Raw genomic sequence first — 27,228 nt, forward strand, 5'->3', positions numbered from 1 at the left:
CTCAACAGTGACTTGGACAATAGTTATTTATTTCTCTTTCTCAGTCTTGCACTGGTGTCATTACGTTCATTTTGTTGCTTATTTTTCACACATATAAGTGATGCACGGCACGGTAGAGTCATGGTTAGCATAACACTATTACAGCGCCGGCCACTGTCTGTAAGGAGTTTGTACGTTTTCCCCGTTTATCTTTTCTTATCTTATGTTAACTTAAGTTTATGTTAACTTATGTTTGTCCTCTTCCCGTGCTGCTGCTGCTAAAAGCTGACTTTCATGGCATCTATACCCTGAGTACGTATGCCTATGACAACAATAAATTTGAACTTGAACTTGAATTAACATGAAACTTAAAGCAAAAATGCAGCCAGCGTAACCCGCTCCCCCTCGTCTCTCCCCTACAATAACTGCATAGGTGCAATTGCAAACAGATGATACTGCGGATGGTTCAGGAACTGGCTGGATGAGGAGCAATGAGAACTGACTGCCTCACCTTTCCACCGCACCCTTCCCAGTCGTGGAAAACGTAAGGACACAGAAGCAGAGACCATTTGCTGGTCAGAAAAGAGCCACCAAGCTCATCCCACCTTCCAGCGATTGAACTGCAGTCCTCCAGTTCACAGCTCCAACTACACACACAAGAACTTTTTAAATGTGGTGGGACTTCCGCCTCTACCACTCTTGCAGGCAGTGAATTCCAGAACACAACTGGCTGAAGAAATATTTTCTTCACCTCCCTACTAATCCTTCTACCAATTACTTTATACACCCTGATCTTTGACTTCTCGGCTAAGGGAAACAGCCTATCGGCGCACTTGTAAAGCCACTGAGAATAGAAGGAACAACAAATGAGATGCTGGGGAACTCAGCAGGACAGGCAGTATCTGTAGAGGGATGCTTCGGGTTGAGACCCTTCATCTGGACTGAAAGATAGAGGGGGGAGAGCCAGTATAAAGAGGTGAAGGGAATGGGTAGAGCAAGACCTGAAACAACTGACTGCCCACTTCCCTACACAGAGGCTGCCCGACCTGCTGAGTTCTTCCCGCGTCTTGTTTGTTACTCTAGATTCAGGCATCTGCTGTCTCTTGTGTCTCCTGTTATTTTTTGCAATAAAAACAGAAAATGCTGCAAACACTCAGCAGGTCAGGCAGCATCTGTGGAGAGAGAAACAGCTCACATTTCAGGTCCAAGATCCTTCATCAAAACCCGAAACTTTGACCCTTTCTCTTTCCACAGATGCTGCCTGATCTGGTAAGTGTTTCCAGCATTTTCTGTTTTTATTTCAAATTTCCAGGACCTGCAGTTTCTTCATTTCATTTACTGCATTTTTGGATCTGAGGGAAGGTTGAATACTTTTTCCAAACAAGATACACTGATGAGAATCTTGACTATGGCGAATGGAATACGTTTCTATTGCAAAACCATGTCTGAGCCCCTGATTCTCTCTTTCCAGAGGAACAGAGTTAATGTTTTAGTTTGCCACCTCTGCTGCCCAACACAGATGGCCAACAGTCTAGATCACAAGGAAAGCATTGTATTTAAATGGCAAATTGGCTACTCCATACTAAATCAACAGCTCGCAGAGATTTCTTCTCCTCTGCTGAAGAAGATAAAGAGTTGCTGAATGCTGTAAAAATAGGATTTTTTTCTACTTTTCAGCTAATAAAAAATGAAACAAAAGACCCAAAGGCCAACTTGTAAAAATCTTTTTTTATATTTCAGATAAAACCACAAGCTGGCAATAAATGTCAACCGCGCAAGATTTACACTTTCATTCAAGTTGATTTAAAAATGCCGCAGATGACGTTTAAAAGGTGGCGATAGATCATCGGCCAGACCCCATTGTCTGAGCGATGTGGTGGTCAGTGGTGTGTCAGCGGTGGCCTGAGAGATGACAGCAAACTCAAAATAACAGGACTTTGAGACTGCAGAGGGAGTTACTTGCACCGATTTCAATTTAGTTGCAACTTGCAGACACTGAAAGTTGATGCACTTCATGACTAAACTTTTCTTAAATAATCAAAAATGTCTGCTGTTGTGAATCGAGAAAGTATCTCCAAACTGATCATGAAACAAAAATCTCAGACATCCCTCCTCCATCCACTCCATCAGCCTGTCACCTACACACTCCTCCCACTGGGTCCTGTCCCCCTACTGTTCCCATCTGCCCTCCACACCTCCCTTATGTGGTTCAATGCTCCACCTTCTTTACCCATCATATTCCATCACCCGCAGTCCTTTGTTGCCTCCACCCATCATCTCCCAGCCTCTGTCACTATGTCCACTCTTCCCTCCTCCATCTGCTTATCACCCCCCTCACCTGGATCCACCTATTGCTTGCCAGCTCTTGCTCCACCCCTTCCTCCTCACCTCTTTATACTGGCTGCCTCCTCTCTATTCTTTCAGTCCAGAGGAAGCATCTCAACCTGGAACGTCAACTGTCCATTTTACCTCCACAGATGCTGCCTGACCCTCTGAGTTCCTCCAGCATCTGCAGTCTCTTCTGTCTCCAACCTAAAGCATCAGGTCCTTTGTAAAAAGAAATCCCCCGATGAAAGTGGGTAAATAGTACTGATTACTATTGTGAAAACGGACACCTAAATAGGGATGTTTGAGACATTGCAAAAAAAGTGTCTTATTTTTAAAATCATAGAATCATATAATACTTACTGCATAGGAGACCATTCAGCCAATCATGCCTGTGCTAGTCAAACAAAAATTACTCATCCTAATCTACTTTCCAGAACTTAATCCATTGCCCTGAGATTCACAGGTCTTCAAATCCACACACACAGCTTCTGCCTCTACCACCCTTTCAGACAGTGAGTTCCAGACCCTCTGGGTGAAATCATTTTTCTAATCTCCCCTCTTAACCTTTATGCTAATTACTTTAAACCTGTGCCCTGGCCTTTGACTCCCAGGGCACAAGGAAATTTGTCCTTCCTATTTACTTTATCTCGGTCCCTCATAATTTTATACCCTCATTATAAGCTACCAACAGGCCTGAGCTTTAATTAAGTCTCTCCTCAGCCTCCTCTATTGCAAAGAAAACTACTGCAGCCTGTCCAATCTTTCCTCAGAACTAAAATTTTCCAGTCCCCACAGCATGCTCATAAATCTTTGTGCCCTTCCACATCTTTCCTGTAATATCGTGACTAGAACTGTATACAATACTCAAACTGTGGCCTGACAAGCATTGTATACAAGTCTAGCATAACCATCCTACCCTTATATTTATAGCCTTGGCAGATGTGAAAAATCATTCTTAACCATTTATTTGTCTTGCTACTTTGAGGAATCTGTGGATAGTCATTTGCCCTGTTTCTCCACACCAGTCAATGCTCTCCATTCATTGTGGATTCTCTTGGCTTGTTACATCTAGGAACGTAAAAAGCTGCAGAGAGTGGAGGACTCTGCCCAATACATCACGTGCACAAAACCTCCCCACCATCGGTAGTATCTACAGGAGGTGCTGCTACAAGAAGGCAACATCCATCATCAAAGATCCCCACCATCCGGGCCAGGCCATCTTCTCACAGCTACCATAGGGCAGGAGGTACAGAAGCCTGAAGTCCCACACCATCAGGTTCAAGAACAGCTACTTCCCTTTAACCATTCAGTTCTTGAACCAATCAGCACCACCCTAATCACTACAGTATAGCAACACTATGACCACTTTGCACTACAATGGACCTTTTTTTTGTTCTACTTGTGTTCTTTCTTGTAAAAATTGTGTTTAATTTATATTTTTTGTGAATGTTGCTTATCCGATGCTATGTGCCTGTGATGCTGCTGCAAGTAAGTTTTTCACTGCACCTGTGCACACATGTACTTGTGCATATGACAGTAAACTGAACTTTGACTTTGACCTCCTCAATGCTGACAACCATTTGAGTATTTCCAACATTTCTTGCTTTTATTTCAGATTTCCAACAGCTCTGAGACAGCTTCTTCCCCTTCTGGTTTAGACCTGACAATGATGTGCATAAACTGCTCTGGAAGATAAAGGCACGTTGAATCATTGCTCCCTTATTATGAGCTGCTCACGGAGCTGGACATCATGACAAATGAATACAGTGACCTTCCAAGCTATGCTCTTGGTTAACAATTCCTGTCGCTCAGTGCTGGCTGCTAAATCCTTCATCTACAGTATGAAGTATTAGGGAGAGATATTCATGAGGTGTTACAAAGAAATGCAGTCTATTTGAACGGGCAGCAAATTTCAAAGCACCATCACCCTATGCCAACAGCATATCAGACCATAAAATATAGGAGCAGAATTAAGCCATTTGGCTCATCGAGTCTGCGCCGCCATTGCTGATTATTTTCAACCCCATTCTCCTACCTTCTCCCCATAACACTTAACCCCCTTACCAATCAAGAATCTATCAATCTCTACCTTAAATACTCACAATGACTTGGCCTCCACAGCAACAAATTCCACAGATTCACCACCCTCTGGCTGAAGGAATTCATCCTTGTCTCAGTTTTAAAGAGATGTCCCTTTATTCTGAGGCTGTGCCGTCAAATCCTAGACTCTCCTACTGATGGAAACACCCTCTTCACGTCCACTCTATCCAGGCCTTTCAGTATCCAGTAGGTTTCAATGGGATCCCCCCTCATCCTTCTGAACTCCATCGAGTACAGGCCCAGAGACATCAAACACTCCTCATACATTAAGCCTGTCATTCCTGGGATCTTTCTTGTGAACCTCCTCTGGACCCTCTCCAGAGCCAGCACAGCCTTCCTTGGATATGGGGCCCAAAACTGCTCAAAATACCAGTGCAAATATATTCCAAATGCTTTTTAAAAATTTTGGCATAGGGTGAACTCTCTAGATCAGGTTAACAATGCAGATTGGACATATTCTGGAGCAGCTCCACAGAATCCAAAGGGACCATTGCTGTAGAGTGGCACATGAGGTGCCACACGGTGCTTGAGGGCAGAATGTTCCTGAAGCCCAGACTGAGTGGTCCTGTTCAGCCTATGCACTGACCTACAGACATTCACCTCTGGTCTGATCAATGGAAGAACATCATGAAGCACTGCTCATTATTGACATGGATTGGAGTTCTCCTGAGACAGTGCAAAATGGGTGTCTGTGCAACAGTGATATCCAGCACAGTGGGCATCAATGCAAGAGAGATGCCCAGCGCAATGAATGTCCTTGTGAGAGTGTAATTACCTAACATAATGAGTGTCTATGCGCAAGGGAGATACACAGCACAATGTGTATCCATGCAAGAGTGTACACACCTAGCAAAATGAGTGTCTGTATATGAGGGATACCCAACACAATGGGCATCTGTGCAAGAGTGCAGACATCTACAGCTATGAGTGTCTATGTGAGAACATAGATATCCAATACAATGAGTATCTACGCAAGATACCCAACAGTTGTTGGAGGGATAAGCTGGCAGTTCAAAAAGTAAATTTGTTTAGGCCATTTTAATAGGCATGAGCACAGAGCTGGTTACTGGTATATGCTCTTTATTCAGTCCAAGTCCTCATTTCCCAGCCCTCCTTTGTCCTTGTACCTTGCTCCTGTACAGTAATGCTGGATCCCCTTTCCTGCTGCACCTTATGTGTTGTCTCACTCCTGTCAAAGTTGCTTTAGGCCTTTGTGCAATAAGAGAGAAGTCAGTCGCATGAAATTAAGCACTCAGAAGAGAAAAAGCAGACATCTGGTTTGGTGAGTGACAATAAGTAACATTCATTTGCTGTTCGAGAGGATGATGGCACTTGTCTGATGGCTGGCAGGTAAACCTCCCAGCTGCAACTGAGACAGCAGATGAGGTCAGCAAAATGGCAGATCCACTACCACTGTAAAGAAGCAAGGTAGAGATTAGGGAAAAAGGAGTGTCTGTGGGAAGGGAAGATGGCCTGGAGAAAGTAAATGGGTCTGCACCAATGCCTCTTAAAATGTTATGAACATATTTACTTTCCAAAGCATCAAATTTATCCTCCCAACAAATACCCATTACGTTGGGTCCCTCCCTCATGTATAGACACTCATTGTGTTGGGTATCTTCCTCATGCATTGATACCCATTGGGTACCTACACATACATTCCACTGAGCGTACATGCTCTTGTATGGATACCCATTCTGTTGGCTATCTTGCCTCCAGAGGATCCCAATTCATGTTAATAAAAGGTCTGGAGACTATAACACAGAGAGGACACAGTTAGGGTGGGAGGGAAATATCTTTCAGAATCAGAATCAGGTTTATTATCAGTGACATATGTCATGAAATTTGTTGTTTAGTGGTAGAAGTACAGTGCAAGACATAAAGACATAAAAATTACAATAAATTACAAAAATAAATAAATAGTGCAAAAGAGGAATAACACTGTAGTGTTCATGGGTTCATGGACTGTTCAGAAATCTGATGACGGAGGGGAAGAAGCTGTTCCTGAAATGTTGAGTGTGGGTCTTCAGACTCTTGTACCTCTTCCCTGATGGTAGTAACGTGAAGAGGGCATGTCTTGGGTGGTGAGGGTCCTTAATAATGGATGCTGCCTTCTTGAGGCACCGCCTCTTGAAGATGCCCTTGGTGGCATGGAGGGTTGTGCCTGTGATGGAGCTGGCTGAGTCTACAACCCTCTGCAGCCTCTTTCAATCTTGCACATTGGACCCTCCAGTGATGCAACAGTCAGAATGCTCTCCACTGTACATCTGTAGAAGTTTGCAAGTGTCTTTGGTGACAGACCAAATCTCCTCAAACTCCAAATAAAGTAGAGCCACTGGCGTGCTTTCTTCATGATTGCATCAATGTGTTGGGGCCAAGATAGATCCTCTGAGATGTTGACGCCCAGGAACTTGAAACTGCTCACCCTTTCTACCACTGACCCCTCAGTGAGGACTGGTTTGTGTTCTCCTGACTTCCCCTTCCTGAAGTCCACAATCAATTCCTTGGTCTTGCTGATGTTGAGTGTGAGGTTTTTCTCCATAGTGGGAGAATTCCTTCTCATACTCATTTATAAGTGTCCTTTATCAATCACCCCACCACCCACTTTCCTGCAACTTCCTCCCCACCTACACCATGTTCAGACTTTAGTTCAACAGGACAGAAAGACTTTCTCTCTGGCACTCCACAGCTATCAATGTAGCCCTCATCCGCATCTCCTCCATTTTCCGCACATCTTCCCTCACCTCAATCCCCCCCCCCCAACATAATAGGGACAGGGTTCCCCTTTTCCTCACCTACCACCCCACGAGCCTCCGCATCCAACACATCATTCTCCGCAACTTATGCCATCTCCAATGGGATCCCACCACCTGGCACATCCTCCTCTCCCCTCCTCACCTCTCTCCGCTCGTTCCTCCATACTGATCACCCTCCAGGCACTTATCCCCGCAACTGCGCTAAGTGTTACACCTGTCCCTACACCTCCTCCCTCACCACCAGTCAGGGCCCCAGACAGACCTTCCAGGTGAGGCAGCGCTTCACCTGTGAATCCGGGGGTGTCATTTATTGCATCCGGTGCTCCCAGTGCAGCCTCCTCTACATCAGTGAGACCCGACGCAGGTTGGGTGATCGCCTCGTCGAGCACCTTCGCTCCGTCCGCAGCAACAGCCAGGATCTCCTGGTGGCCAGCCATTTTATGTCCACTTCTCATTCCCACACTAATATGTCTGTCCACGGTGCCTTCTACTGCCACGTTGAGGCCAGGCACATGTTGGAGGAACAACACCTCATATTCCATCTTGGGAGTCTCCAGCCTGATGGCATCAACATCGATTTCTCTAACTTCCAGTAGACCCTCCCCTCTGTTTTCCTTCCCCTCCCCTTTGTTTTCCCTCATTCCTATGGCTCTTTCACCCTTTCTCTTTCCCCTCCCCCAGCCTCACGACCTGCCCACCTCTATTCCATGGTCTACTGCCCTCTCCTATCAGATTCCTTCTTCTTCAGCCCTTTGCCTCTTCCACCTATCACCTCCCAGCTTCTCGCATCATTCCCTCTCACCCTCCCTCCCCCACTCACCTACCTTCCCCCCCTTCACCCGGACTCACCTATCACCCACCAGCTCGTGCTCCTCCCCCTCCCCCTCCCCCTACCCTTTTCTTCTGGCTTCTGCCCTCTTTCTTTCAAGCCCTGATGAAGGATCTTGGCCCAAAATGTCAACTGTTTATTTCCCTCCACAGATGCTGCCTGACCCACTGAGTTCCTCCAGCATTTTGTGGGTGTCACAAGCCAAGTGGATTGTAATCCTCCCAGGTATAGACTCAAATATCCCCCTAGAGTTTCCTTATCGGTGTTCCCAGATCCAGCCCACCAGTAACTTTCAATTTCAAAGTACATTACCAAATATTTGACTCCAGACCACAAAGAGAGATAGTAGACTAATTGTGTATGGTTGTGGTCACTACACCCATAGGAAGGAAATGATTAAATTAGATGGGGTTGTTGGGTTAGGGTCTAAATTGTTATTTTTCTTGTAGATTTACTTTCCTTATGCTTGCTTATATGTTTGTATAATCACCTGTTTTCTGTAAATGTTCAGCGGATTTTGTAGTATAGTTGGTTCTGTACTTCTGAGATGTCATGGCAGTGTAAATCAAGACTGTCCTTGTTGTCTCACAGGCTGTTCTTATCAGGGAAGACTCCCCTATCTATCCAGCTTGAACCAGTTTTCAGAATAAAGAAAGACCACGAGGCAGATTCTTTGTTAGAGTGAGTAAGAGTGAATTAGTTACAGTTAGAGTTAGTGTTACTTGCTCGCAGTTTTTTACTGCTATTTCTTTGTTACGAACACCTAATAAAATGGCTGTGACCACAAGATATGCGCCTCATTCTTGACTTCCGAAGAAACTTCTGCACAACATCGTCTCCAGATTCAACAGGGTGCAGCAAAGATTTATGAGGATGTTGCCTGGATTGGAGGGCTTGAGTTATCACATTGGATAGGCTGGGTCTATTTTCCCTGGAGCGAAGGAGACTGACAGGTGACTGATGTAAGTAGAGAAGATTATGAGAGGCACAGACAGAGTAGATAGTGCCTGTTTTCCATGGGAGGGGTGTCTAAAACTAGAGGGCATAGGTTTAAGGTGAGAGGGAGGAGGTTTGAAGGAGATCTGAGGGGTAAATTTTTCACATAAACAGTAGTTGGTATCTGGATTGAGCTGCCAGAGGAGGTGGTGGAAGCAGGAACACTAACAAGGTTTAAGAGGCATTGGATAGGAAGTTAAATGAGGATGGCAAAGAGGGATATGGAATTAATGCAGGCAAGTGGGATTAGTATAGGCATAGGCATGATGGTTGGCATAGATGCAGTGGGCTTCAGGGCCTGTTTCTGTGCTGTATAACTCTATGACTCGAAGCCTCTATGACTGCAAAGACCTCAGTGGTCAGGGATTAGTGTCCTCTCCCTCATGCCACCTCTCTCCATCACAGTTTCCACTTAACTAGTCGCCCTGGAGTCTGGAATCAGCTGTGCACTGGAACAGTTCCTGCCTCCCAAGAACTGGAAACCCTCCACTGGGATTGGGATCAGACCCAGCTGTTGCTGCGGTTGGCTCCAGGATACTCCCCATCTGAATGGATGCCAGGCCTGTCAACTGGTTGGGTGAGGAACCTGCCAAGGCCAAAAAGGTGCAGAGTGTGGAGCCAAAGCTCCTCAGCAAACTGACCCCCTTTGCATCCAAGATACCGTCCCTCACAGCTCTGCCAACGTAGTACAGAATCCATCCCTGTTTATCCTGCACTATATCTTAGCTGTAACTCCTGCAAGTAACACACACACACACACACACTTAACTCTGACTGTACTTTCAAATCCCACTCCAAAAATCTGAGCACTAAGCTGATGCTTCAGTGAAGGAGAGCTACATTGCTGGAAATGCTGTATTTTTTTAAATGGATGCTTAACTGAGCCCCCTTTAGCCTCTCTGCTAGATGCACCGCACTACTCAAACAAAGACAGGGAGTTACCCTTGGAGTCCTGGTCAGTATATTTATCCCTAAATCAATATTACCAGGGCAGATTGTTTGGTTGCTGTTACGCTGCTGTGTGAAAGTTGGCCACTGCTCCAGCCAGGCCACAGAATGCTGGCTACACAAAGCACAATCTCACCCCTCCTCCTCCTTCTGAACCACTGCTTTGCAATTGGTCGTAAACATTCTTAGGTTCTGAAAATACTTCAGTCCTGATGCAGGTCTCGACCCGAAACGTCAACCATCCCCGTGTTTCTATGTGTACTGCATGGCCCTCTGAGTTATTCCGGCAGTTTATTTTTTGCTCCAGATCCCAACATTTGCAGTCTCTGGGGTCTCTGAAAATATATTAATGCAAATCAAAAAAAAACTGCAGCTGCTGGAAATCTGGAAAAAGAAATCAGAAAATGCTGGAAACAGTCAGCAAGTCAGGCAGCATCTGTGGAGAGAGAAACAAGAGTTACAGACTTGAAACATTAACTCAGTTTCTCTTTCCAGAGATACTACTTGACTTGCTATACCCGGTAATCTGCTATGCAACTGTTCGAAAATCCTGACACAAGACACTGCAGATGCTGGACTCTGGAGCAACACACAAAATGCAGGAGGAACTCAGCGGGTCAGGCAGCAGCTGTGAAGCGAAATGGACAGTTAATGTTTCGGGTTGAGACCCTTCATCATTTCTGTCGGATGCCTGATCCACTACGTTCCTCCAGTATCTTGAGTGTTGCTATACGAAATTCCTGATGGTTTGGGATCTCATTGATGAGGTGATGTTTGCCATCCTCCCTTTAACACGCCAGAGCCCCAGTTCCTGAGTGCCCTTTCAACTTACGGGGTTCACTGGAAAATTTATTATAATACTTTATAATATCTAAATAAAGTGAAATAAAAGTATGTTGAGTTATTAAGGGAAATAACATACAATGGTCCAGAAAATCTGTTGTAAGACAATTGAATGGTTCCCTAGTACGATAAGATGGATTCTTGACCTCACAATCTACCTCATTGTGACCTTGCACCTTATTGGCTACCTGCGCTGCACTTTCTCTGTAGCTGCATTCTAAGATAAGATTTCTTTATTAGTCAAATGTACATCAAAACACACAGTTAAATGCATTTTTGCGTAGAATGTTCTTGGGACAGCCCGCAAATGTCGCCATGCTTCCGGTACCAACATAGCATGCCCACAACTTCCTAACCTGCATGTCTTTAGAATGTGGGAGGAAACCAGAGCACCTGGAGGAAACCCATGCAGACACAGGGAGAACGTACAAACTCCTTACAGACAGCAGCAGGAATTGAACCCAGGTCGCTGGCGCTGTAATAGCGTTACACTAACCGCTACACTACCGTGGCATCCATTTTGCCTTATACTATCTCAATACACTGTGTAATGAATTGATCAGTACAAACGGTACGCAAGACAAGTTTTTCACTGTACCTTGGTACAAGTGACAAATAAACCAATTCCAATTCCAAAATCTGCCAGTCCAGCACCACTAACATACTGAATGTGACAGATTATCTGAGTTCTACGATATTAATGCAAGCCTGTCTTCCCGTAGCAGTCTTGCTTGCAGCATTTCGAGATGTTCATCACTGCCCCTTTCCCAGCAGTGGCGTAGATCCTGACTCCGGTGGTCAGATTCCAGTGTGTTTACATCTCTTTAGATTTACTAATGGAAATCACTCCAGAAATCAGCAGCCCTAGTGTTTTATTGGACGCATAGATGCACAGAGAACTCTGTGGATGCTTTTATCCAACTTGATTCACAGCAGCACTGCACCGTAATTGAGGGGTGAGTAGGATTTAATGGGTTCTGATTAGGACATCCTGCCTCAGGCAGTCAAGCCACTGAGAACTAGCTCTTCAAACTGTGCGGATCTCCTGCTGGTATACAAGAGGAATTCTTCTGTTGCACCAGTAATTGTGAGCGTCTAATGCACACAAAAAACTAACTTGACAATGCAGCACAGAGGACAGCCTGGTGGTGCAGCCATTGGAGCTGCTGCCCAATCCTGACCTCAGGTACTGTGTGAGAAGTTTCTCCCTCAGTGACTGCATGGGATTCCTCCGGGTGCTCTGGTTTCCTCCCACAGCCCAAGGACATGTGCATTGATTGGCCTTTGTGGATTACTTCTTGTGCATGGGTAAGTGGTAGCGTCTGAGGATGGTTCATGGGAATGTAGGGAAAATAAAATAGGATTAGTGTTGGTATTGGTATTGGTTTATTATTGTCGCTCCTACTGAGGTACAGTGAAAAGCTTGTCTTACAAACCGATCGTACAGGTCAATTCATTACACAGTGCAGATGCATTGAGTTAGTACAGAGTGCATTGATGTAGTACAGGTAAAAACAATAACAGTACAGAGTAAAGTGTCACAGCTACAGAGAAAGTGCAGTGCAATAAGGTATAAATGGGTGTTTGATGGTCAACAGAACCTTGGTGGGCTGAAGGGCCTGTGTCCATGCTGCCAGACTCTGTGACAAGCATATTGAAAGCTTTTATTTCAGGACCAGTTGCTTCTGATCCACTGGAGGCCTGTTGGGTAATGGAGTACGAAATGGACCAATGAAGGATCTTGACCCAAAACGTCAACTGTCCAGTTCCCTCTCTAGATGCTGCCTGACCCACTGAAATACACAGGAGCTTGTAAGGACCCAGGGCTACTTAGGCACATTCAGAGTCAGGAGGAAAAGAAAATAAGTTTTTTTTCCAAAAATAATGGATTTTAGAACAAGCCTAACAACTGCTGAAAAGCTGAGCTGGGAACAGAGCAACCTCCCATCCCCCACATCACCCTCAGGACTAGCAGCATACACTTTGGTGATTAGTAATGATAGGGCAACATATCCTGTACATTGTGCACTGTGGACGGCCTCAGCTGTGATCTGAGCCATTGTGTAACAGAGACCCATTCATTGATAAATGTAATTGAGCTCGCTTATTAATGTTTCAAAGAGATATTACCCTGCTGCTCTTGCCATTCGAGGAGGTGGTTTGTGCAGTTCTAAAGGGGAGACCGGTGTCCTTTCGAGGCTGATGTCTGAGGAGTAGCTGCCGCGCATCCTCTTCTCGGCGTGGTTTGAAAACATCTGTGTTGCAGACTGTACTGTTGCAGACTGTACTGTTGCAGACTGTACTCCCACGACCAGACTCAAAGCATACCGCACGGCTACAGAAAGCAAGTGCTTCTGCGCTTCTCTCAGTGGGACAGGCTCAGCAATTGTATGGGAACAAAGCCCCGGGAGTGGGGGGATTGCATGCACCTCGGAGACAGAAATTCTGGGTTCAAGTCTCACTCCAGAGACACAAGCACAAAGGTTGATGCTCTGGCACTGTGCTGAGACCACTCAGCCCCTTAGCCTATACTATCATTTAATGGGATCATGACTGATCTCCAACCTAATTCCATATTCCTTTTCCCCGTATCCCTTAATATCTTTGGTTATCAGAAGTCCATTAGTCTCAACCTTAGGGACAGGGGAGATATTCCTGAGCCAACCTTTCTAGCCAATAATCATTCCTCACTCAACATTACAAACAGCTTATCTGTCCATTATCATGTTACATTTTTTGTGATTCCTCCATCACAATGCCGGCTGCACTCCTGAAGTACTTTATTGGCTGTGAGGTACTTTGGGATATCCTGAGTTTAGGAAAGGCACTACGGGTCCTCCCCAGCTTACGACCGCCTCACTTATGTACAGCCCGTACATCCGAACGAGGGTTTGGGAGACCAATGGGATGGATTTGCCGGCTGCTGTGGGGTTGCAGGCACCTTCTGCCTTGTGGGAACTCAGTTCACGGCCGCACTTCCGACTTGCAGATTGTTTGATCCTGTTTCTGTGCTGTAGGACTCTACGACTTGAAGACCAAACAAAGAGAAGCAGAGGTGGAAGCTTCCACCATACCCCGATGGGTGGTAATGAGGGAGACTGTAAGATCTGGGAGGTGTCTCAACACAGGAAAGCCCACACTCATTGTTCTGGCCAAGAAGCATCGCTGAGCCCATCAAAGGTCCCCACCATCCGGGTCATGCCATCTTCTCGCAGCTACCATCGGGCAGGAGGTACAGGAGCCTGAAGTCCCGCACCACCAGGTTCAGGAACACCTACTTCCCTTCAACCGTTCGCGACAAAAGTTTGCACACACTTCCATAACCCCCTTTGCACTTACTCCCCTTACCTCTACCCACACCTGAGAAAATATAGTCTACCAACTTGTTCCTTTAAAGCTCCTCAATAATTTAGACTTCCCCTTAACTATCCCAGCTCGAAGGATAATGATCCCAGTTTTTCCGTTCCACTTCCCACTCCACATTGACCTGTCTGTCCTCCGCCTTCTCCTTTGCAACAGAGGGGCTAAAGGCAAATTGGAAGGACAACATCTCATATTCTGCATGGGTAGTTTACAATCCAATGGGATGAACATTGAATTTTCCTATTTCATGTAACCCACACCCCCGGTGTCTCCTCCCACTCACACACTCACCTGTCCACCTCGTTTTCTTCTCCCTTTTGTTCATTCCTCCTATCCCCTCCCCCTACCTGGTACCATCTGCCCATCACCCCCTCCCCTCTGATCCCACCTAGCACCTACCAGCTTCTACCCCACCCCACCTGTGCATTGGTGTACACCACCAATCTTTCCCCTTCCCTCTGAGTCCCAATGCAGTGTCTTGATCTGAAAATGTCGACTTCCAACCCTTGCCTCTACAGATGCTGCTTGACTCACTGAGTCCTTCCAGCGTTCTGATTTGTGTTTCCACTCCACGTACCCGACTCTCCTTACCCCCGGGCGACCTCAGCAGATGCTGAACTCTGGAGCAACACACAAAGTGCTGGAGGAACTCAGCGGGTCAGGCAGCATCTATGGAGGGAAACGGACAGTCGACTTTTCAGGTCGAGACCCTTCATCTGGACCGGTCTCAACCTGAAAAGTCAAATGTCCGTTTCCCTCCATAGATACTGCCTGACCTGCTGAGTTCCTCCAGCGTTTTGTGTGTTGCTCCAGAGTTCAGCAGCTACAGTCTCTTGTGTCTCCTTCCCCCTGATTGACCTACCACTGTGACCCCTCCGGAATACCTTCACAGACTTCTTGAAGTTCAGTGCATATATGAGGATATAAATCTTCCACTGAGGCCTAAGACAGAGATCTATAAAAGTTTATCAAGAGGAAGCTGTTTTTTTTGTGTGTATTCAATCCTCTGTTTTACAAAGGCAATTCTACCAAGTACCTTCTTGACCATCTCATCAGCTAGCTTTACATGGGTCTATGATTATGCAACCACAGGTCTCAGTGCTTCTGCATCTTTCATCTTGGTTCAATGTTCTCCCCATGTTTGCGTGGGTTTCCTCTGGGTGCTCCGGTTTCCTCCCACATTCCAAAGATGTACGGGTTAGGAAGTTGTGGGCATGCTATGTTGGCACCAGAAGCATGGCGACACTTGCAGGCTGCCCCCAGAACACTCTACACAAAAGATGCATTTCACTGTGTGCTTCGATGTACATGTGACCAATAAAGATCTTACCTTATCTAACACCAGTCGCACGTCGAGGGTGGAAAGAGCCCTAACACAGAAAAAGAAGCCTCCCAGTGTAAGGAGACGTCCACAAGAGAATGCTGATGACTGGCACATTCCAATGTGGAAGAGTACCTGCTGAGGGATTTAAACTTGCTGAGGTCACTGCAAAGACTTTGTGGGGAGCCTAGGGTCCTGCTGCCACAGGACACTAAGGAACTGGGCAGGAATGGTAGTGTAGCGGTTAGCATAACGCTTTACAGAGCCAGTGATCCAGGTTCAATTCTGGCCACTGTCTGTAAGGAGTTTGTACGTTCTCCCTGTGTCTGTGTGGGTTTCCTCCGGGTGCTCCGGTTTCCTCCCACATTCCAAAGACGTACAGGTTAGGAAGTTGTGGGCATGCTACGTTGGCACCAAAAGCATGGTGACACTTGCGGGCTGTCCCCAGAACACTCTACGCAAAAGATGTATTTCACTGTGTGTTTCAATGTACAAGTGACTAATAAAAATCTTATCTTATCTGTGTAATAACCTTCAAATGCTTCACTGCTGCATTGTTTAAAGAGGAAACAGAGAATGTATTGGATTGATGGTAAATGAACGCAAAGAAAGTCATGTGCCACTGTCTTTACTCTGCATATATTATGAATAAAGTATATTTTTGAAATAAGAAAAAGAATGTTTTTAGTACAATAATCACTTGACTGAGATGGGAGAACCAGTTGAGGTGGGCGTTTTTACAATGATTCACAGTTATTGACACCACATCACAATGTCTGCTTCACACTGGCTGAAATTTCAGGAAATGGCTCCTGGAAATAGTTGTGCTTTCAATTGACTGGTAAGGGGAGCATTCACACCTCTTTTGTGCTAATAGCTACATTATGAATGTACTTTCCTGCAACCGGAAGCCACTATTTCCTGTTGGTTAAAAACTGGTGAATTGAAGCCCCTGAGGATTTAGAAAGGAATTGATCAGTAGCTAGGGGAAGACTTTTTCTTTTGGTGGGGGAGCTCTGGTGCTTCCTTAAAAAGGTAGCACAGTGGCACATCTAGTAGAGACGCTGCTTCACGGTGCCAGTGACTCAGGTTCAATCCTGACCTCAGGTGCTGTCTGTGTGGAGTTTGCAAGCTCTCCCTGTGACTGCATGGGTCTCCTCCAAGTGGTCTGGTTTCTTCCCACATCCCAAAGGCTTGGTTGCTTCAGAGGCCGCCGTAAATTGCCCCTTGTATGTTGATGAGAGGTAGAGTAGGGGGGAGGGAGGGGGCGGTTGATGGGGAGAATAATAGTTTCCTCCCACATTCCAAAGACGTAGGGGTTAGGAAGTTGTGGGTGTGCTATGTTGGTGCCAGAAGCGTGGCGACACTTGCGGGCTGCCCCCCAGAACACTCTATGCAAAAAAACTGCACTTCACTGTGTGTTTCGATGTACATGTGACAATAAAGATATTTTATCTTATAAAATGTAGACACAAGAGAATCTGGACCAACAAACAAAATGCTGGAGGAACTCAGCGGGTCAGGCAGCATCAGTGGAGGGAAATTTTCATCCAGATGAAGGGTCTCAACCCAAATGTCAACTGTCCATTTCCCTCCACAGATGCTGCCTGACCCACTGAGTTCCTTCGATAGCTCGTTTTTGTGCCTAGGATAAATGTAGGATTTGTGTAAATGGTGCAGACTCGGTGGGTTGAAAGGCCTGGTTCCGTGCTGTATCCCTCTATGATTCTGTGAAAGCAGAGCCAAAACCTGAGCAGGGAGAGTAGGAAACACTTTCTCCCTGTGCAAGTATGGAGCTCTCCCATTAAGTAGCCCAATTAATCATTTCAAATCTGACAGGACTTTTTTTTTTGCCAGATTGGGAATGTAAGTGGATATGAAGAAATTAATGGTCAGCCATGACCCCATTGCACTTTCTCAGGCAGTCCCTCAGGGGCAAGGACAACTCACTTACACTCAGATCTACAGATCCTAAGGTGGTTGATGAGCCCAATGTGGAATCTACAGACTCTGCTGCGGGTGGGGTAGGTTGCGTTTGATGGGACGGGCGGTATTGTGTTCCTAACGCCATTTTCGCTTCCGTGTGTACCTAACAAAGATCCTCGAGCTTCCATTCTCTCTTCTCTCCCCTCCCGTCGCGCAGAAGATACAAAAGCCTGAGAGCACGTACCACCAAGTTCAAGGATGAGATGGACTCTGACCTCACGATCTATCTTGTTGTGACCTTGCACCTTATTGCACTGCACTTTCTCTGTAGCTGTGACACTTTACTCTGTACTGTTATTGTTTTTACCTGTACTACATCAATGCACTCCGTACTAACTCAATGTAACTGCTCTGTGTAATGAATTGACCTGTACGATCGGTATGCAAGACAAGTTTTTCTCTGTACCTCGGTGCAAGTGACAATAATAAACCAATACCAATACCAAAGACAACTTCCATCCCACTGTTATCAGACTCTTGAACAGACCTCTCATACACTACAAGATGAACCCTTAATCTCTCAGTCTACCTTGTCATGGCCCTCGCACTTTATTTGTCCACCCGCACTGCACTTTCTCTGTAACTGTAATACTATATTCTCCATCCTCCACCATCTGTCAATCAGCTCAAACTCTAAGACCAACTTACTTTCCTCTCTTTCCCAGATTTGACAAAGGGCCTTTGACCTGAAAGATGAACTCTGCTTCTCTCTCCACAGATGCTGCCTGACCTGCTGAGTGTTTCTAGCATTGTCTGTTCCTATTTCAAATTTCCAGCATCTGCAGGGTTTTGGAGTTCATAACTGTTGCTCCTGCACTGTCCCATTCCACCTGTGCCTGCTGTCGTCACCGCCAATCCCCAGACAGTCGCAGGGGGATACGGCACAGAAGCAGGACTTTCAGCCCATCAAGTCATACCAACTAACAAGCACCCATTTCCACAAATTCCACACTAATCCCATTTTATTCTCCCCACATTCCCTTCAACTACCTCCAGATTCTATCATTCACTTACACACTACAGTCATTCCAACAACCTGCACGTTTTTGGCATGTGGGAGGGTACCAGAGCACGCAGCGGAAACGCATGCAGTCAAACTCCACACTGACAGCGCGAGAGGTCAGAATTGAACCCAGGTCGCTCAGCAGGTCAGGCAGCATCTGTGGAGAGAGAAACAGAGTTCATGTTTCAGGTCAAAGGCCCTTTATCAAATCTGGGAAAGAGGGGAAACTAAGTTGGTCTTTGAATTTGCCATGAGCTGGTTGACAGATGGTGGAGGATGGAAAACTGTTCCAAAGAGCAACTAAATACCAGAAAATGGATAAGGAAACTGCAGAGAGTTGTGGACACACCTCAGCACATCACAGAAACCAGCCTCCCCTCCATAGACTCTGTCTACAATTCTCGTTGCCTTGGTAAAGCAGCCAACATAATCAAAGACCCCACCCACCCCAGACATTCTCTCTTCTCCGTCCTCCCGTCGGGTAGAAGATACAAAAGCCTGCACCATGAGGCAGCTGCTCTACTCGCCAATGTGTCGCCCAGTTTCAATTTCATATTTCTCATTCTTAAAGCTCTTTGTGGCTCCTACCTCCCTATCTCCGTCACCTCTTCCAGCTTTACAACATTTCATTCCTCTCCACTTCTACATTTCATTGACTTGTGCATCTTCTGCCTCCCTCATACTCTGCCCTGCCACTATTTTTAGCAGGCTAATTTCAGCACTTGAATTCTCTCCTCAGACGCCTGCAATTCCATTATCCCTCATTTGCTGTAAAGTGTTTTGGATCACACTGAGAGTGTAGGAGGCACTGCAGTGTAGAATTTTTGCCTTGGTTGGGTACAGGTGACCTGTTTTTCTCTTTCGATCTGCCATTGTTCCTGAGTGGTGGAGGCTCACATTCATTGGATGGGAGTGGTCACAAGATGACAATCTGGAGCAGAAACTCAGGCTAATTTTCTCCACTACCCTGCGCCAGCAGTTTTGAATTGATTCAGCTTATCTGCTACTGAAATCTCCCCATAAACTTGAGGTCACCTCCACTCCCTGTTCTAACCTGTACTATTTTCCCTACCTCTGAAATCTCCTCCAGCCAACCAACCTTCCCACCTTCCTGTTGTCCTCATGTGTTCATTGACACCAATGTTAACTAGTAACCCATTGGCAGCTCTGACTTAAGTTGCCAAGGCTCCAAGCTCCATCTCTAACTCTGCCTCATTATACCTCTCTCCTTCTTAAAGATGCTCCTTAGATTGGCCAAACTTCTAATCATTCGATTTAATGTCCCCTAATTTTATGGCTTGCATCACTTTTGTTTTGGTTAGAAATGCTCCTCTGAAGAGCATTGGGATGTCTTTTTACTACATTAAATGTACTTCCTGAAAACCAGGTGTTGTTAAGGTGCAACTTAGACTGAGGTTCGTGCCTGAGATAGATACCCTTAAAGTAGCACCTCCTATTTCAGAAATTTTCTATTTAAAGGCGATCACTTCTTAAAATAAAGGTACTTCAAAGCATGTTAATTATACCTTATTTTTGAACCTAGTGGCATTAAGATTATGGTCTGATTATGTGTAACCTAAACTGAATAAGATGGATTGAAGGTCCAATTACATCTTACACTGAAAGTTCCTGTGGAAGAAAAGACTTTTTATGCTCAGGTTTGATTCAACATTGTGGAGTGCTGATAATTAACTTGGTTTGATGCAGATTTGCTTCGATGAACACAACAAAAAGAAAAGGCTCATATTACTGGGTGGGAACCGGCAGGGAGAAAGGACTAAAAGATCACCTTCAGAAACATCAAAGATATAGAATCTGATTTGGGTGTAATTCAATCATGCTTACTGGATGAGGCATCAAATTAATAGAGACAATGACCTGGGTTGTGTGTCGGTGTCCAGATCAATGCATCCGTTTGGTGGCAGGACGGAGAGCAGCTGTAGATCAAGTGTGGGGAGCAGTCTCCTTACCCAAAGAGCACCCCCACCCTCAACGGCTCTCCAAAGTGATCAAGCCCGATACACAAATCTGCTCAGAGTGACAGCTGGTTATTCATCTATGGGGAGAATACTGAGTGATGGCTTCCCTCTCAACTGGAAGTTATGTTGCATCTTTATAAAACTCTGGTTAGGCCGCATCTGGAGTATTGCATTCAATTCTGGCTGCCCCATTATAGGAAAGATGTGGAGGTTATGAAGGGAGTGCAGAAGAGGTTTAGAAGGCTGCTGCCTGGATTGGAGGGCATGTGCTATAAGGAGAGTTTGCACAAACCAGGGTTGTTTTCTCTGGAGCAGCAGAGGCTTGAGGGGAGACCTGATAGAAGCTTAAATTTCGTAAATCGGTAAATTGGTAAGTTAGTTTGTTATTGTCACATGTACTGAGGTACAGTGAAAAACTTTGTTTGCATGCCATCCATAGAGATCATTTCAACACAAAAGTGCATTGAGGTAGTACAAGGGGAAACAATAACAGAATGCAGAATAAAGGGTTACAGTGACAGAGAAAGTGCAGTGCAGGCAGACAATAAGGTGCAAGGCCATAAGAAGGTAGATTGTGAGGTCAAGTGTCCATCTTATTGTACTGGGGAACCGTTCAATAATCTTATAACAGCGGAATAGAAGCTGTCCTTGAGCCTGGTGGTACGTGCTTTTAGGCTTTTGTATTTCCCGCCCGATGGGAGGGGGGAGAAGAGAGCCTGTCTGGGGTGGGTGGGGTCATTGATTATGTTGGCTGCTTTACCGAGGCATCGAGAAGTTATGAGAGGCATAGATAGAGTAGACAGCCGGTATCTGTTTCCCAGCATCGACATATCTAACACTAGATGGTATGCATTGAAGGTGAAAGGAGGAAAGTTCAAAGGAGATGTGTGGGGCAAGTTTTTTTTACAGAGAGAGTGGTGGGTGCCTGGAATGCACTGCCAGGGGTGGTGGTGGAGGCAGATACAATACAGGGGTTTAAGTTGCTCTTGGATAGGCACATGGATATGCAGAGCATGGAGGGATGTGGACCATGTGCTGGTAGAATGGATTAATTTAATTAGATGTCATTAGTTTAATTAGTTCTGCACAACATCATGGGCCAAGGGGCCTGTTCTTGTGCAGTACTGTTCTATGTTCTATGTTAACTATAGAACATACTGACAGACAGCTGGAGATTCAACCATAGGGAGTACTGAGAGACAACTGGCTATTCAATGGGGGTTATATTGACTGACAGCTGCCTAGTCAACCACAGTAGGTACACTGAGAGAGGGCTGGCTATCTGGTGATACACCATGGGGGATATACCAAGTGATAGTTGGCTATTCAACCATGGGAGGATATGGAGTAAAAACTAGTATTCAGCCACCGGAGGCAATGGCAGGTTCAGTAGTATCTACAGGAGGCGCTACCTCAAAAAGGCAACATCTATCATCAAAGATCCCCACCATCTGGGCCATGCCATCTTCTCACAGCTACCATTGGGCAGGAGGTACAGAAGCCTGAAGTCCCACACCACCAGGCTCAAGAACAGCTACTTCCCTTCAACCATTTGGTTCTTGGACCACCCTGCAGAACCTTAATCACTACCTCAGTATAGCAACACTATGACCACTTTGATCACTTTGCACTACAATGGACTTTGTTTTTTTTTAAATTGTGTTCTTTTCTTGTAAAAATTGTGTATAATTTATGTTTAATTTATGCTTTTCTTGTGAACGCTGCTTATCTGATGCTATGTGCCTGTGATGCTGCTGCAAGTAAGTTTTTCATTGCACCTGTACAGACATGTACTTGTGCACATGGCAATAAACTTGACATTGACTGTTGACATTGATGTTGAACATTGTCCATAATGTGCTCATCCAGCCGTGCTCCTGACTGGCCCACATTCCTACCCACTGACAGATCTGAAGACCCTCTTTTTTTTCCTGTGGTTTGGTTACTCACTGAGGAAGTACAGCAAATGGTGGCTGGCACAACTACAGTGCTTCCAGCAACCAGTTGGGTCAAAGGCACAGAACACCCAGCCTTGGTAAGTAATTTTAAGGAATGAGGAATAGTTGGAGGAATGCAATCCTCTGCATCCACTGGTGCTGCTGCCTCACAGCTCCAGTGACCCAGGTTCAATCCCGACCTCCCGGTGCTATCTGTGTGGAGTTTGCACATTCTCCCTGTGGTCTCCCCCACATCCCAAAGACGTAAGGGTTGGTAGGTTGATTGACCACTTTAAATTGCCCCTAGTGTACAGGTGAGTGGTAGAATTTTGGGGCATTGATGGGAATGTGAAAAATGGAATTGGTGTAGATCGGTGCATGTAGCCGTTAGCGTAACGCTATTACAGCGCCAGCAACCTGGGTTCAATTCCCGCCGCTGTCTGTAAGGAGTTTGTACATTCTCCCCGTATCTGCGTGGGTTTCCTCCGGGTGCTCCGGTTTCCTCCCACATTCCAAAGACGTACGGGTTAGGAAGTTGTGGGCATGCTATGTTGGCACCGGAAGTGTGGCGACACTTGCGGGCTGCCCCCAGAACACTCTACGCAAAAGATGCATTTCACTGTGTGCTTCAATGTACACGTGACTAATAAAGAAATCTCATCTGCTTGATGGTTGACTCAACTGGCCAAAGGGCCTGTTTCGGTGCTCTGTGACTGACTTACCCTGAGATTATGCCACCACTGGATTTGAAGAAACTGCCTCTTGGTGCCCATTCTATTAACTCCTTTCAGAATCTTGTACATTTCCACAAGATGGAATGTGATATCACCTTCTGTAGTTAGTATACTGAGAGAACAAGAAGCCAGAGGTCAGTTGTTGGAATATACACTACCAACTTAAATTCCTGTACATCTGCATCCCATCTGAGGAAAGTCCTGTTAGGGTTCTCTGACAGGAGACAGAATTAGCAGCATCAAAGCATCCTGTATATATGGAACAAGGATATTAAAAATAAAGTACTTCCTCGCAAAGTGACCAAAGCAAGATACAAATTATGCTGGAAATCTGAAATAGAAACAGAAAGTTCTGGAACTTAAAATTAAAGAACCACTGAGATAAAAGAGCTTTGCAGATGAAGCAGGCATGCACTGTGCTTGTCATATTTAAGGAACAGTTTGTCAAGTTTAATGAAATCTCAAAGTTTCTGCATGTCAGGTCGGCTCCCATCCCATCAGTGTCTCCAGGAGATGAGCTGCCCACCACTCAGTCAAACAGCTGCCCTCCTGTCCTACCACTGTGCCAAAAGGTTGGCTCTCTATGGCACATTGGTTCACTTCTACAGTCCTTGCCACCTGCAGTACTATCCCTAGGAACCTCCTCTGCAAGAGCAGGCAATACATCACCGACCCCTTCACCTCCTCCCAGCTGGAACCCCAGTCTTTCTTTCTGGATCATAAAATTGTTTATTCTCTTCATGTGGAGCAAGTTCAGATCGAATATCTGCTTTGCTAAACACCTCCGCAAGCGAGGACTAGAAGTCCCTCTGTACTCTCCCATTCTCAACATGCCATTCCCAAAAATGTTTCAAGGTTCTTCAGAGGAGTGCCATTGGACAGAAACTGGTGCCAGTGTGCATTAGGGCAGAGTACCAATAACTTGGTCAAACATAAAGGTTGTGAGTGGAGTTAAAGGAATGAAAGGGTGGTAGAGAGGCTTAGGGATAGACTTGCAGGTCCTGCCAGCTCTAGGTGATGGAGAGATTACGTCTTAGATGCACACGAGAACAGAATTAGATTACAGATATCCCAGATGGTTGTAAGGAGATTACAGAGTTATGGAGGGGTGAGACTCTGAAACAAGAATGATTTTAGCTTTGTTCCTTGATAAAATCAAGATACTAGTTATGCTGGAAATCTGAAATAGAAACAGAAAGTACTGGAAATACAGTATCTAATCATGTTGCTTTCTGTGGTCACTAATTATGCATACATTGGCTGCCTCACTCCCTACATTACTGCAATGCATTACTGCACTTTACTTGTTCCAAGGCATTTTGAGACAACTTACACATCAGAATCAGATTTATTATCACTGACATATGTCGTGAAATTTGTTGTTTTGTGGCAGCAGTACAGTGCAAGACATAAAAATTACCATAAGTTACCAAAAGATAAATAAATAAAACAGTGCAAAAGAGAAATAATGAGGTAGTGTTGATGGGTTCGTGGACCATTCAGAAATCTGATGGTGGAGGGGAAGAAGCTGTTCCTGAAATGTTCAGGCTCCTGTACCTCCTCCCTGACGCTAGCAACATGAAGAGGGCATGTCCCGGATGGTGAGGGTCCTTAATGATGGATGCCGCCTTCTTGAGGCGCCGCCTCATGAAGATGTCCTTGATGGTGGGGAGGGTTGTTCCCGTGATGGAGCTGGCTGAGTCTATAATCCTGTGCAGCCTCTTGCGATCCTGTGCATTGGAGTCTCCATACCAGGCGGTGATGTAACCAATCAGAATGCTCTCCACCGTACATCTGTAGAAACTTGCAAAATTCTTTGGTGACATACCAAATCTCCTCAAACTCCAAATGAAGTAGAGCCGCTGGCGTGCCTTCTTCGTGATTGCATCAATGTGTTGGGCCCAGGATAGATCCTCTGAGATGTTGACACCCAGGAACTTGGTGCTGCTCACCCTTTCCACTGCTGACCCCTCAATGAGGATTGGTGTGTGTTCTCCCGACTTCCCCTTCCCAAAGTCCACAATCAATTCCTTGGTCTTGCTGACGTTGAGTGCGAGGTTGTTGTTGCGACACCACTCAACCAGCCGATCTATCTCACTCCTGTACGCCTCCTCATCACCATCTGAGATTCTGCCAATAATAGTGGTGTCATCGGCGAATTTATAGATGGCTTTGAACTGTGCCTAGCCACACAGTCATGAGTGTAGAGAGAGTAGAGCAGTGGGCTAAGCATGCATCCTTGAGGGGCATCTGTGTTGATTGTCAGCGAGAAGGAGATGTTATTACTGATCCGCATTGACTGTGGTCTCTCACTCAGGAAGTCAGGGATCCAGTTGCAGAGGGAGGTACAGAGGCCCAGGTTTTGAAGCTTGTTGATACTGATGGGATGATGGTGTAGAACACCGAGCTGTAATCGATGAACGGCAGCCTGACATATGTTTTGCTGTTGTCTAGGTGCTCCAAAGCTGAGTGAAGAGCCAGTGAGATTGCATCTGCTGTAGACCTGTTGTCCTGTTGTGGTGGTAGGCAAATTACAGAGGGTTCAGGAGTTAATTCTAGCCATGACCAACCTGTCAATCATCACAGCAGATGTGAGTGCTGCCAGGCAATAGTCATTGAGGCAGCTCACCCTGCTCTTCTTGGGCACCGGTATGATTGATGCCCTTTTGAAGCAGGTGGGAACCTCCGATTGCAGCAGTGAGAGGTTGAAGATGTCCTTGAACACTCATGGCTCATACACTTACAGTGACCATGACCCTCCTTTGATTTCTTCTCTCAGTCTGTATTCCGAGAATGTGTATGTGCATGTTTCTTTAAAAGTTCAAACAGGTCATTTATGTTTACACACATACATGAGTACAAGTGTGTGTTTGTTTTTGTCATCTGCATATCCAGACCAAAACTTCAACTGTCCCGTGTACGGATACTGCATGACCTGTTCATTGTTTTCACTATTTTTAGATTTTGTTTCTTTCTTACAAGAAGCCACATGAAGCCACTTAGAAACTGATGAGTCACAAGCAGCATCCACCTCCTACAAGTTGACAGATACCTTGTTCACTCAGCAGGCTGGACTTCATCTTCTCATTTATGGAATCAGGAGTTCAAAGCACACACCACTGTATAGATGAGAACTCAATGGTCAGCGAGAACACGGTGGATCAAAGAGCAGAACGTAAAAAGCTGCAAAGAATAGTGGACTCAACCCAATACATCTCTCCCCACCATAATAGTATCCAAAGGAGGCGCTGCCTCAAGGCAGCAATGTCTATCATCAAAGATCCCCACCATCTGGGCCATGACATCTTCTCACAGCTACCATCGAGCAGGGGGTACAGAAGCCTAAAGTCCCACACCACCAGGTTCAAGACCAGCTACTTCCGTACAATAATTCGGTTCTTCAACCAAAAGATACAAAAGCCTGAAAGCATGTACCACCAGGCTCAAGGACAGCTTCTATCCCACTGTTATAAGACTATTGAACGGTTCCCTAGTACGATAAGATGGACTCTGACCTCACAATCTACCTCGTCATGGCCTTGCACCTTGTCTGCCTGCACTGCACCCTCTGTAACTGTAACACAATATTCTGCATTCAGTTATTGCTTTTCTCTTGTACTACCTCGATGTACTGATGTGTTGAAATGATCTGTATGGATGGCATGAAAAACAAAGTTTTTCACTGTACCTCAGTACATGTGACAATAATAAAGCAATGAATTACTTAATTACAACCCTAATCACTACCTCAGAAAAGAACATTATTACCACTTTGATTATTTTGCACTGAAATGGACCTTTTTTGGTCTAATTATGTTCTTTCTTGTAAAAATTGTATATAATTTATGAATAATTTATGTTTTTCTTGTGAATGCTGCTTATCTGATGCTATGTGCCTGTGATGCTGCTGCAAGTAAGTTTTTCATTGCACCTGTGCACACATGGACTTGTGCAGATGACAATAAACTCGACTTCAACTTCTAGCTCAACTTTAACCTTAACTGACACTGTGTATCTGACTGCATCACCAGGACTTCAGCAGAAGATCTAAGCCGATCGTGCATTCTGACAGAGAGCTGCACTGTCAGAGGACCCATCAGTCTTACAGCAAAAATCAAACTGCTGG

Source organism: Pristis pectinata, chromosome 29, assembly GCF_009764475.1.
Source record: "Pristis pectinata isolate sPriPec2 chromosome 29, sPriPec2.1.pri, whole genome shotgun sequence".
Taxonomy (NCBI): Eukaryota; Metazoa; Chordata; class Chondrichthyes; order Rhinopristiformes; family Pristidae; genus Pristis; species Pristis pectinata.